We start from the raw sequence: 18,489 nt of genomic DNA, 5'->3' as shown, positions 1-18,489 counted from the left end.
ACCATCCCAATCTAAACATAATGAGTGGTATCCAACGAAGAAGTTCCATTGGCACAAGGACTTCTGACTGTGCAATGGAACTTTCTCCCCCTCTCCTCTGCTCACGTGCCCCCTGCCAGGGTTCTTAGGGAGAAAAGAAAGAGGGTGAGTTCCACTGTGCAAACAGATATCCTTCGTTAGATACCACCCAATGTGCCATGAGGAGAAAGCAAATGTACTACAAGAGTCATTCCAGATTATTTGTGCAGGAGAAGACAACATAAACAGCTTCTCTCAGATCACCAGTCAATCTGGAACAGCAGAACATAGGAAATATATGAATAGTATATAGCCTTATACTGAGTCAGCCCATTGGTCTATCTAGCTCAGTATTCTCTACACTTACTGCAAGCAGCTCTCCAGGGTCTCAGGCAGAGATGTTTTCCATCTGAGCCTGAAGATGGCAGGGATTGAACCCAGGTCCCTGATGGTTCTAAAGCATGTGCTTTTACCACTAAGCTACTGTTCTTTCCCATTTCAGAATTTCTTTGCAAGCTTACATATGGGGATATAATACAAGCTCTAAGCTGATCAGAGCCCACCCACTCAATTATGAAATGGATGTACTTCACCCAGTGTCCCATCTCTCACTGTCTTAATTTGGGGTGCCACAAAAGGTCTCCAAGAACTTATTGCAGGTGTATGAAGATGTTCATAATATGTCAAAACAAAGCATTTGAGCAGAAATCACAGGATATTCCTCATACATTTTTCCAACGCTGTCTTGATCTGAATCAAGTTCTGTATTTCACAACGATCAGGGGAGGGTTGCTTAAGAATCAGTGCTTCTACTAGAGAAAACTCTGGAATTATGATATCTCATTCATGCTCACAAAAGATCCATCCAACCATACATTCCATCCGGCAAAACCTCAGAGAGATCTAAAGTACAGCAGAGATTTCCTTCTGAGTACCATGATGCATATTTTCATGGGTAGCCATTAAAGTGTCCCCTGGGGTAATCTACCAGCAAGTTGCTTTCAAAGTTCAGATTTCAAAGACATCAATGTACAAGAGATATGAGCACTTGTTACTGTTAAGTGCATCAGCTAGACTAAACAAATCATGAGAAAATAATGTTGCATGACTCTGCCAGGAACTGTAAATTAATGAATAATGGCTGTGAGGCCAAGTTCTGCCTTACTCTTTATCAAGCCTCTTTTTGTTCAAGTATATATGCTCTTTGAACGTATCATAAAGGGCACTGCTCTTCGTTGCTACAATTTTACAGTTAGTAAACATACAAGCTGAAAGTTAGGAACGTGAAGGCAAATACTTCCCCCCCCAAACAAAAATCAGCCTATTCAGCTGATAGTAGGAGTGATATAGACCTTTTCCCTATTAAAGATAGTGCCTCTTGCCAACCCCTCAGCCATGTCAGAATACAGTTTAAATGCACACATCCTTGAATTTGTTCTGGCCATTACTAGCCTGCGTCACATATAAAGACTTCTGATGTCAAGCATGCTCAGTACATCCAGAGTAGTTTAAGAAGTTGTTGAAATGTTTAAAGAAGTGTTAAAAAATGGAACCAGTGAGGAAAGTTATAAATATTCTTTTGATAGGTTAGTATTTACAGACATGTTTGACAAGAATTGAAAAGGTCCCATGGATTTCCCCAATATCTGAAGCTTGGAGGACACAATCTGAACAAAACATAATAGTGGAATGTACAAAATGCATTGGCCCTGTTTGCTATCACTTTCAGGGAAAACTATAACAGGGAGAAACAATTCATCATGGGCATTGCAATCAATCAGGCTACTGTGTGATAAATGCAATAGCCATATGAAAATTTAGCTATGTAAATCCACTCTAACCTGAACTAAACATGCTGAGTTCCTTCAGTTTTTCCTTCTGTGTTAAACAAATTTGCTGTAGGACAGAGCCTAAGAGGGGTTACTTTTCATGATTATTCAGAGGCACTGAGAACAGGGGCAAGTGTTTGCCCATTCATAATGAGTAGCCAAATCTGATTGGCTACATTAGGTTGTGATGGGCTCTTTCTGGGATGAAGGATGGGATATAAATTTAATAAATAAATAAATGTCTTCACGTTTATAAGATGACCTCTGATTAACCTGGATCAGTGGTCCAAATAATCAAAAGAGGCTTGGTTTGTTGTTGTTTTTAAAAGGCAGTAAGAACTGTGACAAAGATGGGCAAGAGCACATTTAGTGAACCCTTAGGCTGCTCTAAAGCATCCCTTTCATGCCAACAATGTTTCCTTGCGAACATTTGTCAGAGATAATGCTTCCAAAATGTATCCTTTGCCAATTTTTATGGTGAACATGCTGCAAATATTTTATAGTCAGCATCAGCAAAAGATTAAAGATAGAGGGTGTTCACAACTTCCCCAGAAAATGCACTTTGCCCCCTTCTGTATCCACCCACCCGCAAAAAAATCAAGTGCTGCCACTCCTAAGCAATTGTGTTAAAGCTACACAACTCATAGGACTGAGACTTTAAAATGGAAGGGAGTCCTAAATAGCTACATAGCTATGTAATTTTACATTTTATGTTATCAAAATTCTAGGTCGTATTAAAGTTGTGCAAGTTGATCTCCAGACTTGTCAGCTCCTTGGCACATAGGTGTAGGGCAAAATGAAGAGGTCAGCTCATTTATTCCACAAAGGAACCCAAGGATAAATGTCTCTTTATCATGACAGAAGGGTCTTTTGTTTCAAGTGTATTTCACCAGGAGTTATACTAACTAGTTCCTCAAAGCAAATAAAATATTTTATGATGTGGCTTAGTCAGAGCTTGGAAGATTACTTTTAAAAAGTAATAAATTACAGTTACAGTTACATGGCCCAAAAAGTAGTAATTACCGTTACAATTACAATTGCTGTGAAAGTAACTGATTACTTTATTTTTCCTCTAAAGTAATCACTACAATTACATTTCAGTTACTTTAAAAAAAACGCCGACAAAGTGCTAGCCTTGGCTGCTGCACATCTAAGTAGCCTAAAACAACATTAAAAATAAACAAACACATACAGAGATAGTAAAATAATTATTTTTATTCATAAGATAGCAATGGTGGTCTCTCCGCTGGTAAGGGTGGTGGGGAGGGAGGCTGAGGCCACTACTCAGATCTTTGCATGTCAAACCAAGTGCAACCCCCCCTCTCAGCCAGCCAGCATAATCTCTCTCATTTAACCACCTCCCAGACCCTGCCCTGCCACCAACTAAGGGACACTCACTCAAACACACATTTTCCCCTGAGATGCAAAAAAATTAAAATACTGCAAATGCAGCACAGTAGCTAGAGAGGGTGTTGGAGGCCACTTTGTGTGCCAAGTGCAAACACAGTATACACACACACACACACACACACGTTGTCATCTTTCACCTCTACAGTTCTTTATCTCCATTCTGCTGCTGCCTCCTTCTCCTTTACCCATGTTCTTGACCTCCGAATCCTTTCCCCGTCCACTCCATTCTTCACCACCACTATCCATTTTTTAAAATAATTGTTTTCTCCACTCCACCCCGTCTCACTCTCCGCCTCCTCCCTCGTCGCCTCCTACCCATCCACAGTGCATGAGGAAAGAGCAACACTGCGCAGAAGTCCAGTTTGAGGCACATGATTTTCATCCACAAATCAGAGGAGCAGAAGACTTCCCTTGCTCCCCCCCAAGTAATGCCCAAAAGTAATGCTGGAAACGTTACAATTACTCCACAAATGTAGTAAAATTACTCCTAGTTCTATTACAATCAAAATGTAAAGGAATTACCCACTCGTTACTCAAAAAAGTAATGAATTACAAGTAATTCGTTACTTGTAACTAGTTACTTCCAAGCTCTGGGCTTAGTGGTTTCAGTTATGCCTCTTCGGGAAGTCAAAAGACCAGAATACAAGAATTAGGATGTTTTTGATTAAATATATGAAGCTTGAAACTATGACAAGATTTTTTTAAAAAAACTATATTGCTTAGTTCTCTAAATTACATTTCAGAGACCTATTTAAAATTATAATCTCCAGTGAAGCCAACAGCACTGGTCAATGGAAATATGAAAGACAAACATGTGCGTCCATAAAGACTAATGGACAATGATTATTTTCTTTTTCTAAATATTGTAAAGAATTTAAAGTTCTATAAACTATTAGGAACAAACTACACAAAAGAAGAAAAATATTTGAAATTAATGCAATAATGAGGTAGATAGGAAAAGCATACTTAGTTCTAAGTTGGAGGTGCAATGCCCAGACTTGAGAGGAGAGCAAAGACAAAGGCATCTCCTCTCTCCTCGGACAGTCAAAGAAGAAGACAAAGGATGGCGGGGCAGGTCAGCTTCTCTGAGCATATCAGTTTACAACAGAAGGAGGTTAGGCAGAGAAGAGCACAGGTAAAGGTAGGCAAGCCTGGCCAGCTGGAGGACCCTAACTCTATCTTCCTTCTGAAATATAAACAAAAGAACCCAAACAGTTGCTCTTGCCCCACTTCCAACAGTTTTAAGAATAGTAGCAATTTAAGAATAGGAAAAACATGCATTATAGTTAACTAGTAGTAAGATTACTTTCTTAAAGATTCTAAGTAAATGTAGGTAACATTGTAAATCCAGCTAAATTCAGTACTCATAAATGGATTGTATCACCCCAGAGATAACCCCCCTTCTTGTCACCAGTCTCAATCTGACTTCAAAATACTTAAAATGAGATATTATCCTTAATTGCAGATAACATTGTGTATTCATTCCTAATAATATTTGTGTTTTTCTTACTTGTCTTTAGCCAACGTCCCAGCTAAACATGCACAGGATGCAGTTTAAAGAGTGTAACAATGAGCAAATTAAAGCCGTCAGTTTTTCATTCCCATTAAAAATCACCCCAAACAGGAACAGCATGCAATTCCAATATTTTCTGTTCATGTTATATTTAGGCACAGATGCACTGGAAATTATAAATTAATGGAGCTTTGCTATTTTCACTGGTTCCAAGTATGAGAAAACTGGTTACTCCAGTTTTATGTACTTTTTGCACTTCATTTCATCTTTTGCAGAGACCTAATCCTGGGTTCCCCATTCAGATTCCTCTGCCCCTCCAGAGCAAATCCTGGTGTTAGGATGGATTTATGTGATCAAAAAATCAGGTGGGTTTGTTTCCCTTATTTGGCTTCAAAACATCTTTGATCATTTGCAACAAAGTACACTTGGGACAAAAATAAAAAATATCTTAGTTGACAGCACAAAGAGTTGACACTACTGTAGCAATTGACACTGACAGCTATAGCACAACAAAGTGGTAATATAACTTTATTGTAAATCAAGACTGTCCATAATCTTTTAACACATGTTTCAGACCATGCAACCCTTTCTTAGGGTTAAAAGTAACTGAACTAGGCCACTTTTGTGTCATGAATCTCACACCAGAATCTGAGGCCGTAATGCATGAGCATTGTGTTGTCACCCTCTTCCAGGGCCTAAGCACCGCTGGGCAGTGCTAGTTCTGCCCAGGGTTTCCAATCTGGGTTAACCATTCCTGGACCAGGATTGCCTGGCCTCAGTTGTCCATGCTCTGGTCACTTCCCATCTGTACTACTGTAATGCATAGAGTTCCAGGTGTCCGGTGTTCGGCTGTATACTCCAGCTTTTGGGGGTCCCCTCCAGGTCTCTGGGTGACTCACCTTAATCTCCGGACTCTCAGCTTCAATTTAAAAAAATTAAGTTTCTAGGTGGTCTGGTGCCCGAGATATACACCAAAACATCAGCCACTGCCCCCGTGACTGTTAAATCTGTTTAACAGATCTGTCATAGCAGCTCGTAACTCTAACCCAGCCCTTTCAGGATTGTAGCCAATAAGTGAAGCCAGGGTTGAGATTTGTTGACCCAGGCAGTGTCTAGACCTCATTGCAACATCAGAAAATGGTGCTTATGAGAATTTCACTTTGAATAAGTAAGTATATGGCTTACAGGGTTTTTTAATCTTGTGGCAGGAGTCAGAACCTGGGCTGTTGAAAAGGGCAGTGCTTTGAAAACCTTTGCAATATGAAAGTATTTAATCCAATACTTGATTTTCTGGGAGTAAAGCAATGCTAATCCCACGTACCTGGAGTAAACCCCACTGAATTCAATAGGACTTACTTTTAAGTAGACATGGTTAGGATTGCGCTGTAAATTAATGGGACTTTTGAGTGAACATAGCAAAGAATTGTGTTTGTGTTGTAAATCCTTCTCTCCCTCTCCAATCCTATTTTTAAAGCAATTAGGCAGGGCTTACTTAGGTGTCACTGTTTTCATTATGTAGGAAACTAATACTGATTTTTTAAAAAATGTTCTGCAATGACCAACCGGTTGGACAATAAACTATTATATGGGGTGTATTTTTACATGTTAAATTGTTTTGTTTATATTTGCTGCCCTGGGCTCCTTCAGTAGGAAGGGTGGGATATAAATTCAATAAATAAAAAATAAATAAATAATATTGGCCCGCAAGGAAGGGAGCAAAGCAAATGTGGCATATCTGAAAGAAATCGGTGTTATTCCAAGGTTATCATTATTTCTATCATGTCTATCAACAACCACCCAGGATCCATTGGGGGTTTTTTGTGGCATTCCTAAATAGAATATATAATAACTGAAAGGGTCCTCAAAGTTATCATTGCACTCTTCTCAAAGCCCTTATAGTTATTGGCTAAGGTCAATAACTACATATTTAAAATGTGTACAATGCTCCAGAGACTAGATAAATCCCAGACACTTGCTTGCCAGGCGTTAGGGATAAGAACTGTAAATAATTTCTACCTCTGTATTAGGCTGGTGCCAAAAATATGATGCTGCTGCCATTCAGAAATTTTAACTATTTTCCATATCTAACCCTCACTACTTTTGAAAGAATGAAAAATCATATAATTTCAGGGCTGCTGCTGATTGGATTTTATTTGATCTATGATGTTGTGTTTTTAACTTATTTTGGTGATAGTGTATTTTGTTGTTTTGTTGATGTATAAATTGTACATTACCCTGGGGTCCCTAAGGGATGAAGGGTGGGTTTATAAATATAACAAGTAAATAAAAGTTGGACATGGGAATTCTTTGTTTGTCTTTGGAATTTATTTTACAAAACAAGCATAGTGTTGAGCAGATTACAATTTTGCTTAAATGAGAAGCCAGCACTTTTACTGAATAAATCACTGCACACTATTTTAATGGTACTTCTCAATGTAAATTTTGCTGATATAACAAAAACATGTTCTCCCAGAATTGAGCACCATCCAACCTCTCCACCTAAACATCACAGCAGCAATTTGAATTCAAAATTTAAACCATTTTTATCCATCCACTGGTTGTAAAAATATAGTATGTCTTATGGATGATCCTTCTTGATAACAAGAAAAGTATCCTGTGTGCATACATGCTTCTATACTAAACATAAATTAGTAGGGCCTCCTGATGAATAGATTATATGACTCAATTTAGATACAGATATATGCCCAATCTCAATTATGGGTTATGGCTTCACTGCTGCAAATTGGGGTAGACAGATCAGTCTTTTTCAATCCCATTTCTGTATTAATCTGAGAATTTTAAAAATCTGCCAGACAATGCATATTTAAATATCTGTTTTTGAACATTACAAGGAAGTAGAACTATGATAAGGAAGACCCATATTCACTGCTGAGGAACAATGCTGAAGACCCTTGGGATGTTTCTGAGCCTTCTCCTTTCTCAGCAACAGCTGGTTTGGGTACAGTTGGATTCATAAAGCCAATACTGCAAACTCTGTCCCTCACATTAATATATAAATTTAAAGTCCATATGTAAGATTTTTTAAAAAACAACTAAGCTGGCTGTGCACCTACACATTGTCACAAAGCTAGCTGGAAAGGCAGGACAGCTTTTAAAAAGCATAAGTAATACAGGATGTTCCTCACAACAAATAATAAGCAACGCCATGTGGAAAGAATTCCCTTTCCATTTCTCTTGCATATGTTTGCTATTTCACATATTTAATGTGAAATAGCAGCATATAGTAAAAGAGTTGAAAATCTATCTGCTCAGTTGCATATATGTGCTTTTTATTTCCATCCCTCCTTCTAGGTCTGAAAAAGGTAGGTTACCATTGCTTTTCAATAGATACTCATATTTCCAGGCTAGATTGAAGCTCATATTTGGTTCTCCTGAGTTTTAGTGTGGGGTTGTTCACCAGGGTCTGAGGGAGACTTTGGCTGCTACCTCACTATACAGCGTCTAAATGTCTCTTACCATGAAAACCCTATGAAGACAGTATCCAAAATGCAACACGAGATAGTGCTGGAAGATGACACCCCAGGTCAAAAAGCACTCACCGAACTACTGGGGAAGAACAAAGGACAAGTACGAGTAGCGCTGTGACTAATGACACAGCTGGGTCAAAGCTGAAAGGAAGCCCACACGTTGATGCACACAGATGCGAAAGGAGAGTCTGGAGTTGTACAGCATATACAATAGGAACATGGAATGTGAGAAGCATGAACCAGGGGAAGTTAGAAATTGTCAAGCAAGAAATGGAATGTATCAAAATTACAATACTTGGCGTGAGTGAATTAAAATGGATGGGAATGGGGCATTTTCAGTCAGACAACTACAAAATATGTTATGCAGGAAATGAGAAATTAAAAAGAAATGGGGTTGCTTTAATAGTGAGAAGAGATGTGGCAAAAGCAATTTGGAGCTACAACGCAAGGTCTGACCAAGTAATATCAATGAGATTAAAAGGGAAACCTATGAACATAACCATCATCCAAGTCTATGCTCCAACGGCAAATGCAGAAGAAGAGGAATTGGAGAGATTTTACGAAGAAGTACAGGAAGAAATTGATCACACACCAAAACAAGATGTTTTGATAATCATGGGGGACTGGAATGCAAAAGTAGGGAACAGAGAAGAAATCGGAATTATGGGGAATTGGGGCTTAGGAGACAGGAATGAAGCAGGAGACTTATCGAATTCTGTGAAGCCAATAACTTGTTTCTTGCGAACAGATTTTTTGAGCAACCGAAAAGACGACTTGTACACGTGGACATCACCAAATGTAATGTAAATGTAAATGCTTTATTGCTTACAGCTCATGAGCCACCACAAACACATACAAAACATAGATTAAAAAAACAAACATTTACAGAATTTACACCACTTGTTAAAATCACATAAAGGGTATCGAATAAGTGAATGCATAGCTATAATTACATCAATATAAAACTATGGGTGACTTAAAAAGCCGTTATAAAATTAGAAAATAAAAGAAGCTATCTAAAAAGTTTAGCTCTAATTTTGGCAGCCGCATGACCAAAAAGAGCAACTTGATGCGTTATAAAAGGGTCATTTCCCGCAAGTAAAGTGCAAACTTGTTCCAGAGGGGTCCTATTCTTAAGATTAATGGGGGATAGAAACTTGGCCCGAGGGTCTTTATAAAGGGTACAGAACAACTAATAGTGAGAGATATCCTCCACTTAACCTGAGTTGCATGGGCAGCATCAGAGGTGTATAGGAGTCTGGCTATATCTCCCTTCCAGATATGCTGAGGGCATGGTCTGAAAATGAAGGGCAGTAAAAATGGATCTCAGCCATGGTGATTTTAAAAAAGAAAAATAGGGCTCCAGAGAGAATGCTGTTTTATACATTGGAAACCAATGCGAGAAGGAGGACTGGGAGGCATATGCCAAATCCCACCTCGAGGCATAAAAAAGAATTCTATCCCTGAGTCGTGCTCTAGCTCTAGACGAAACACATGAGGGGGCAGTTTCAATACTAATCCCGTAAAAGGCTAAAATGAATTTAGTCCTAGTAAGCCAATTGTTTGGATCAGGGTTACAAAGTTGTTCTAGATAGCATTTTTTAGGTAACCTTGAATCATCCATGCCAGCTAATCTAAGCCAAAAGGAGGCGAGGGTTACATGAGCTAATGCTGTTAGGTAATATAGTCCTAGTTCCGATCTTAAAAGGGCAGATGGGGTCCCTTTAGGGAGGGCTAGGATCCTACAGGTGAAAGCATTTTGTTGCTTCTCTAAGGAAGGGATCTTTCCATAACCCCAAATCTCAGCACCATAAAGTAGGATTGGGGTGAATTTCTTTTGGAAGACCTCGACTACAGGCGGAACTAGTTTTCCACCGTTAAGGTGGAAAAAACGGTATAGCAAGTGGATGGAATTAGAGGTCTTAAGGTTCATTGCTTCAGAATGTAACTTCCAGGAGAGAGACTGAGTAAAAGTAAGGCCAAGATATCTAAAATGGCACAGTTAGAGTATAGGTTGGTCGTTTAGCCTCCAAACATGCTGCTTATGCTTTCTCCCAAATGCTATCACCACTGTCTTAGAATAATTAATTTCGAGATGTTCACTTCAACAGTAGGAACCTAGCGCAGATAGTAGTCTCCTCATACCCACCTGGGTAATTAAGATCAATGCTAGATCATCCGCATAGAGGAGTACTGACAGCATGCTACCTAAGATCATGGGGGGAAAAAAAGTCGAGCCTGCTAAGGCATCAACAATACCATTAACATATAAGTTGAAAAGAAGTGGTGCCAAAAGGCACCCTTGCCGGACCCCTTTACGAATAGGCACTGTCTCAGAGAGGAATCCATTTGCACCAACTCTAACCCTAAGAGAAGTGTTGGAATAGAATGTTTGTAGCAGACATAGCAGGCGGCGGTCGATGTTAGTGGCCGCGAGTTTTTGCCAGAGTCTCGATCTATCGATCAAGTTGAACGCCGAGGAAAAATCTACAAAAGTCACAAAAAGTTCTTTTCTCTTTTGAAAGGCATATTTCTGGATCAAGTGAGTAAGGGTAAAGCAATGATCTAAAGTAGATTTGCCCTTCACAAAACCCACCTGTTCCTCTGCAATGTTCTTATTCTCAATGGCCCAAAGCTGTAATTTCTCTAGCAAATATTTAGAATATAATTTTGCAGCCACGTCAATGAGGCTGATGGGTCTATAGTTTATGGGATCAGATTTAAGGCCCTTTTTATAAATTGGAACCACAATACTATCAGACCATCCCTTTGGGATAGAACCAGACTGATTGATAAAAGTGAATAATTTTGCAAAAATGGGTGCCCACCAACCTGGAGCAGCTTTATAGAGCTCAGCAGGAACCATGTCCTGACCAGGCGCTTTCTTGGAAGATAGAGAATTGATCAATACAGACACTTCTTCCTGACACACTGGTGGCCATTCCATACAGGTTTGCAGAGTCACCTTGAGTAAACTAAGATGGGTATCTATCCCGGGATCCCCGGCAAAAAGGGCTGTAAAGTGTAGGCACCATTGGGAGGGAGTGATCGAGTTGTCTATAGCAGAGGAATCTCCTTTAATCCCTCCCCTTATGATAGCCCAGAACCTAGTTGAATTTCGTTCCGTTAAGGCTAGGGACAAGTCCGCCCATTGCTGGCGGACAAACTTTATCTTTTTACTGTGCAGTAGATTTTTATAAGCCCTGCGGTTACAGATATAGGAGGCTAAGTTTTCAGGGGAGTTTACTCTTCTCAGGGCTCGTAAAGCACCAGCTAAGACCTTTTTTTGTTGTACACAACTGCTGTCATACCATCCCTTTGGTCTCTTGAATAAGAGGCAAGAGGTAGACAATCGAGATCTTAATGTCTCGGTAAGTGTTCTATAAAGGTCCAAGGAGGCATTAGAATTTAAAAATTGTTTTCGCCAATTTAGAAGGGCTGGTGAGTGTAGAAAAGCAACCAGGTTTTCTTGGAGGTCTCCATCCCATTGTAGCCTCCTAGACCCCAAAAGGGTGAGATCTTTAGTAAAGATACCTCCGGGAGAAGTCAAGGTAGATTGCAGCGAGAACAGGGAACATATGGGTAAGTGATCACTTGCAGGTCTAGGCAATACAGTAAAATCCATAAAATAATGTCTTAAAGCAGAGGAGAGCAACATAAAATCAATAACACTCAAGCCTCTTGGCCCATAAAATGTATAGGAGTCTGCATACAAGGAATCAGAGCTGCCATTGCAAATGAATAAATGAAACTTAATCGCTAAAGCAAACAATGAGCAGCCAGCAGCGGTTATGACTGTATCACGTGATAACCTAGGGGACATCACCAAATGGTCAATATAGGAATCAAATTGATTATATAATTGGTAACAGAAGATGGAGAAGTTCCATACTTCCTGCGAAAACAAGACCAGGAGCAGACTGCGGTGCAGATCATGAACTGGCCGTATCAAAAATCAGAGTAAAGCTAAAGAAGACCAACAAAGCAATCATAATGCCAAAATAAAATTTAAATAACCTCCCAGAAGAATATAAAGGAACAGATTTGAGGCTTCAAAGTTACTTGACAGAGAACCAGAAGAACTATGGAGTGAAGTCAGAGACATTATCAGGGAAGAATGCAAAAAGACAGTACCTCTTGTTAAAAAGAGAGAAAGACCTCAATGGATGACTGAAGAAACTCTTAAAATGGTTAAAGAGAGAAGGAAAGCAAAAGCAAAAGGAGATAGAAACTCGGTCAGAACCCTAAATGCAACAATACAGGGACTAGTACGTAGGGACAAAGAACTATTACAATAGTTATTGTATAGAAATAGAAGAGGACAACAAAAAGGGAAGAACAAGAGCCCTATTCCAAAAGATTAGAGAAATGAAAGGGAAATTTAAACCAAGAGTAGGGATGCTGAATAATCAACAGGGGAACACATTGACTGATCATGATGAAATAATAAAAGGAAGATGGAAGCAATAAAATGAAGAACTCTGTAAAAGAGATGCCAGGATGACAGATTCATTCATGGAGGAACCATATGATGAAGAACCAGAAATTTTAGAATGTGAGGTGAACGCTGCTCTTAAAATACTTGGAAGAAACAAATCACCAGGAACAGAAGGCATACTAATAGAGTTGCTACAACTTACGAGACGGAATCTGTCCAAATTCTGAGAAAAATTTGTCAGGAAATATGGAAAACTAAACAATGGCCCACAGACTGGAAGCATTCAATATACATCCCAATTCCAAAGAAAGGGGATCCCAGGGAATGCAGTAATTATCAAACTATTGCCTTAATATCTCATGCAAGTAAGGTAATGCTCAATATTCTACAACAAAGGCTCTTACCATATGTGGAGCAAGACCTGCCAGACATCCAAGCTGGATTTAGAAAGGGATCATATCGCATACATACGTTGGATAATAGAAAGAACCAAGAAATTCCAGAAGAAAATCACCCTGCGCTTTACAGATTACAGCAAGCAGTACAGCATGTTTGACTGAGTGACATGAGGTTTCAGGTGGACGTTATTCTTTTCTATGTGGAGAGTTATTGTGTGTATACTGCAGATAGGGGACAAATTCAGTTCAGTTTCCATTTACCTACCTAATTCACACTTTTCAAAACAATAAATAAACAAAAGCACAGCCATCCTACAAAATGTGCACTTTCTCTAGTCAATATAGTTCTCCAGCCAAGGATGTACACAAAAGTGCATATAATGAGGTAGTGTGCATATATTAGTGATAATAACATTCCAAAAATGCATTATATAAGGGAAAATGACTTTGCAAAAAATGTGTATATTAGCTAAAATTGCATACAAAGATGTGTATATTTTAAGACATTTGCACTAAAATGCTGATGAATTTTCATGAGGACTTAAAAAAAATACCTCAGGGAACATCTTCGGTTTCATGGGTTTGTAAAGCTCTGCATATGTATAGGTGGGATTCTAAGGACTTGCTTGGCAATAAAGCATTGAAACTTGCTTCCAAGTAACTTATTCTGGAGCAAACCTGTAACACAAGAAAGTTGTACTTGATTCTGTGACAGCCAGAAACCCAACCTTAGATATTTGAAAATTAGTTTCACAGCTACCTGCAGCCTCTCAGTCTTTCCTCACTGCCTGACAAAGACGTTTGTGTAACTTGATATTGTTACAGAAACTTTTATTATTTTTGAAACTTACACCCCAAAGGCTCAAGGTGGGTAAAATAATTTAGACACACAGCATAATGTTGCTTTAACCTTTACATGTCTTTTTTTACCCTTCTGTTTTAACCTTTTAAAGCCTGCTGAAACCATTCTGTTCCACCAGGCTTACGGAGGCAGTTAAGATGTATTTTTACAATAGTTGACCTTTGTTTTTACTGTATTTTTAATTATTTTTACTATAAGGGCTTTTTTATTTCTTGTAAACTGCTTTGATTTTTTTGAAAAAATGAAATAGCAGTATACAACTATATAAATAAATAAACAGATAAATAAATAAAACATTGCGTGTTGAAAAACAAGCCAGCCATTTAAAAACTCTTTCAACAATTCTAAGGCTTACATCATACATTTCTACACAGAGATCAATCTCTTTGTGATGTTCTCCTAAGTGAGTTCTATAACTGTGGAGCAGCCTCTGTACACATCATATCTCATTGGCAGTTCTAAACAAATGGGAAGACAAGCATGCAGACCTGCAGAGGAAAATGTTTGTTAAACTTTGTTTGTTTAAAAACACACATACACACAAAAGCGGGGTGGGGGAGAGAACAGAGAAGTAAAGATAAAGCAATATCCAATAATGGAAATAACATGGTGAATAATCCCATAGGTTTGTCCCGCTCTGCTTTGGCAAAGGCCACCTGTCCAGTCTTGGTCTATAAATGAAGCATAGGGTAGAAAGCAAAACTCTGGGATGGCCATGATGTTGCAAGTATGCTTTGTTTACATACAAACTGCACACATGGTTTCTCCATACAACAGTCCTTCACAGAAACTGTCAAGCTTGTTAAATTAAGCTGAGAAATAGTGACTGTGCCAAGGTCACCCAGTGAATTTCCTGGCTGAGTGGGGATTTGAAGCTGGGTCTCTCAAATCCTAATCTCACACTCTCACCACTACATTATGTTGGATCTTTAGCAGTAGTGTCGTATGTGTAGGGGCGCTGGAGCCATAGAGCTGCCCTCTCAACACCAGCATTGCTGCAACTTACCTGGACAGGGCTGGGGCAGGCAGGGTGGCATCAAGGCCAGGGCTGTGTGGATGCACCGGCAAGAGCACCAGATTGAGTCAACTGGTGCTTCTGTACAGTCCTGACCTCACTGACACCATGCCCCACCCAGAGCTTGGAAAAGTTACTTTTTTGAACTACAACTCCCATCAGCCCAATCCAGTGGCCATGCTGGCTGGGGCTGATAGGAGTTGTAGCTTGAAAAAGTAACTTTTCCAAGCTCTGGCCCCACCTCAATCTAGGTTAATTGCAATGTCATCAGTGTCAGGAGGGTGGTTCCGCCCCACCACTTCAGTTGCTACTACTCTTTAGTAGGCACTATAAAATATAGTGGGTGGGTGAATTTAGTGGGTGGGTGAATTGTCACTTTCAGCTATTCTCCTTTCTCCGCCCACTAACTCTCCCATGAATTAAATTTTGTTTCTGGTGGTTTATCCAGCAACTTCTGACTGCTCTGTTCTCCCCCCTTCACAGTCTGCTGCAGACTTCCCTTCTTTCCTCTCTTTCTCTCCGAGCACACTTCCTTCACTCCTTTTGTTTCCTAAAAAATTTAAAGTGACTTTTTTAAAAAAAAGTTACCTCAAAAAAATCTTATTGATATTGATATTTTGAGAAAATATTGATATTTGTATTGATATTTTCTGAAAATATCAATCTTGGTACTATTTTGAGAAAATATTGATATTAGTATTGATATTTTCAGAAAATACTGATATTGATATTGATTCTTTTTAAAAAAATGATATTACGTTGATTTGTTTTTCCAGAGGGGAAAAATTAACTCAGAAAAAGCAAGGGGAAGCGGAGCAAGTGGGGCAAATGACTCCACTTCTTTTCAACCACCAAACTTTAGGAAGGGGGGGCAGGAGGGAATGGAAATACTGCTCAGGTAAAAAATATTTGCACATGCCCATTAACTGAGCAACCGGAGGGAGTAAAAATGTAAAATTAGAGGGCGGGGCCACAAGGAAACAGCGACACAAATCCTTTCCAGAGGAACGCCTACTTATGTGAATGGAAAACAACAGATTTGAAGCTACCATTGAGCACAAAGTGTGGACCTTACAAATCTGTTACTATGGTAAAAGCTGTGTATTTGCTACAAAGAAATGCTCCTATGTGGATAAGCCCCTAGTTCTCTGTGTGAAATGGCTTTTTTCCCCAAGTGGGAAGCATTCACTTCCTTAGGGCACCCAGGTCCAGCATCAAGTATGACTGGGCCCTTGGGCACCAGCCTGTCCCACCTAACTCTTCCATTGCCTCACGTGAATGCTGTGTGTGCTGCTTACACATGCCTGCCATCAACAAAATTGCAGTGGGGGCTTCCCTAATGGGCTGATGCCTCTGCCAGCATCTTGGTTGATGGTGCACATGCATGCTACGCTATGCGTGCACATGCCTGCCATAAACCAAGATAGTGGCGGGGGAGTCAGCCCCTTAGGGAAGCCTCTGCTGCCATCTTGGTTGATGGCAGGCCTGAGCACACAACATTCACAGCAACGGGAGAGATAGGTAGGGCATGCATGATGGTTTATTGAAGCCTGTGGGGTCTGAATGGGGGGGCAGGGGCAGGAGTTGACACTGCCACGGATTGCTGAACAGGAATGCTACCCTCCCACTCTAAGGAGGGGCCCTTCAGGGGCTCCTCTGGGCTGTAGGGGCCCTCAGCCAGGGCCCGACCTGGCTGCCCTCTGGCCCTAGCCCTGAGGACACCATTTGAGGTTTCTAGAGGGGATGACATTCATGGCAAGCTTGAACGGCTCATTATTTAAAATAGTCACGATTAGATTGCATGAAGAATGCAATATATATTAAGTGCATTTTGCTCTTTGTTACATTTTATCAATACCATTAGGCACTGTGAGATAGGTGCCTCAGGCTGCTGACTTTGAGTGTCATGAAAGTACAGCAATTATTAGTTATTTGATTTAGTATTCTTGTAATTTTACCCCCAGGAAGAGGATCTGTGGAGATTTTCTGCTGCAGTTGCCAAAATAACTTGGCCAGCCATGGGTCCTATCCACTTTGACTTGGGATGAGAGAGGCACCATGTTCTGTTCTGCCTCAGGCACAAAATATGTTGGACCAACCCTGCTTTCTATGCCTCATAATAAAAAGAGATATAGGTTTGTTTGGTATTTTCCTCAAGAATTATCTGAGTTGGCTTGAAGATTCTTATCCCTAAATTATCCCTAAATTTCCCCACCAGTCCTTAGATTGTACAATCTATCATTTCTAGAATATTTTTTAAAGCACTGAAGAATTATTTTGGTTTTGGGAGGAGTCGGTACAATTGTGCAAAACTATTCACTTGCAAGGGCATTCACAATTGAAGGAGTGATTTCTCCCTTTAATAGATCACATTTTAAGATCTCTTGGTGGGTCACAAAGGCTGCTTTCACAGTTTTGAGGATAAAGTGGTAGTGTTTCTGTCCCAATTTCTCAAATTCCTTTCACACTGCAGTGCCTGTTGCTTTAAGGAACCATGGCTTTTTTCAGCCGATGTATGGGTATTTCGTGCAAATGTCTTTCACTGCTGCAATGAACAACATCTTGTTTTTGTCCCTCACCCGTTATACACATGCACACTGTAGTTTCCCCATAATTAACTGTGTGAGTTAGTGTCTGGACACAGGGATGTGTGAGGGAAAAGGAGGAAGGGGAAGCTGCTACACATGCCTGCTCCAGAATACTGGTATAAATTTCATCAAGCAAACCAAAAAGGCCAAACAATTTGACATGCACCTAAAGGGCGGGAACACATTGCACACTGGGATGCCTCTCATGTGAGCAGCTGTGGCTGGCGCAAAACTTCCATGGTTTTCTGGGTTCCCAAGCTTGCAAACTGATTATTTTTAGAATCATTTATCACGGAAATGAGTGCGAAATGTCCACTATATTCCACCAGATTTCCAGAACTAGCTTTTATGTCATGTGAAAGATCAAATAAAATGCATAAATGGCCAGGTAAGAAATTGTAGGAATAACAGAATGAAGTGCAGTGTGAAATCAGCCACAGTGCTATTTATCCTAGAGCAGTGAGCGGTTGCAGTCACTGAATCAGTGACTTTGAGAAGATGATTCCATGGAAGTGAAAAGAACTTCCCTCAGAGGAAACGATTCTTGAATTGCAGTGACTTGCAGTGTCCATTCCCATTGCACAATCTAATGCCCCATGGAATTCTGATTTAGAAACACTTGTGTTTTGGCTTGGTCATTGCTTCCCAATAATACAACTGTTTCTTACTGAGTAGGAAAAAGGAAGAAAAGGAACCTTTTTAAAATAGTTATCAGAATTACAACATTACAAGGTTGTAATTAAAATAATTACTTCCCGGAAGCAGGACCATTCAGTTCAAGAGACTATGATGATTATAATGCCAACTCTTGCATTTAATACACTCTGCTGACTTACTGGATTTCCTTTCCACCCATCACATTAAAGTTTGCTGTTACAATGAAATAAATCTTTTCTTTCCTTGCACATACATCAATGGCAGGAGATCACT

This window comes from Rhineura floridana, chromosome 5 (genome assembly GCF_030035675.1).
Source record: "Rhineura floridana isolate rRhiFlo1 chromosome 5, rRhiFlo1.hap2, whole genome shotgun sequence".
In the NCBI taxonomy this organism is placed as follows: Eukaryota; Metazoa; Chordata; class Lepidosauria; order Squamata; family Rhineuridae; genus Rhineura; species Rhineura floridana.
Note: the sequence above shows the minus strand (reverse complement) of the source record.